Consider the following 1,032-nt stretch of genomic DNA (forward strand, 5'->3'; position numbering starts at 1 on the left):
TGACCACCAAGACACTACCAGCAAACCTATCTGCGAACTAACTACATCTTACCAACCAACACTGGTTTCTCCAAAGTACCCCTGGATACACTTTAGGCCTTCTTCTCTTTTCCATTGGCTCATTTAACACTGCACAACCATTTGCTGTAAAACGATGGACGTAAGAATTGTATTAAATATGCAATCATAAAACTATGATTTATGTTTGGAGCTAGCAGTCAAGTTTCGAGAGCCATATTAACGTCCTTCAAAAGTACTTTTTAAATAAAATAAAAAAGTTATTATTTGAATGCTAAGCCTAAAATATATACAATGGACACTATGAGGCCAAAAGTTTGTAAACACCTGATCATCAACTACAGTATATGGCCATAAGGATGTGGAATTCCCTTCAAATGATTGAGTTCAGGTGTTCCCAGTGAAGGTTTGTTCATACTACAGCCTACAAAGATATTTTAGAATATTGTCCTCTTCCAAGGTTGTGGTAATAGTTTGGTGAAGATCTTTTTTTTGTTCCACCATGACTGTCCCCTGTGTACTAAGCCAGCTCCATAAAGACATGGTGTGACCAGTTTGGTGAAGGCCCATTTCTGTTCAACCATGACTGTCCCCTGTGTACTAAGCCAGCTCCATAAAGACATGGTTTGATGAGTCTTTTGTGGTGGAACTCAAGTGGCCGTCACTTGGACTAGTTTGGCATGGAGGAACTTACGTGTCCTGCACAGAGCCCTGACCTCAACCCTACTGAAGACCATTTGGATTAATTAAAATGCTTATTTCAAGACAGGTCTTCTTCTCCAACCTAACTTCTCCAACCTCATGGTAAGAGTTTGGTGAAGGCCCTTTTCTGTTCCTCCATGACTGTCCCCTGTGTACAATGCCAGCTCCATAAAGTCATGGTGTGACCAGTTGGGTGAAGGCCCTTTCCTGTTCCACCATGACTGTCCCCTGTGCACAAAGCCAGTTCCATAAAGTCATGGTGTGACCAGTTTGGTAAAGGCCCTTATCTGTTCCACCATGACTGTATCCTGT

Source organism: Nanorana parkeri, unplaced genomic scaffold, assembly GCF_000935625.1.
Source record: "Nanorana parkeri isolate BGI_ZX_2015 unplaced genomic scaffold, ASM93562v1 scaffold2587, whole genome shotgun sequence".
NCBI lineage: Eukaryota > Metazoa > Chordata > Amphibia > Anura > Dicroglossidae > Nanorana > Nanorana parkeri.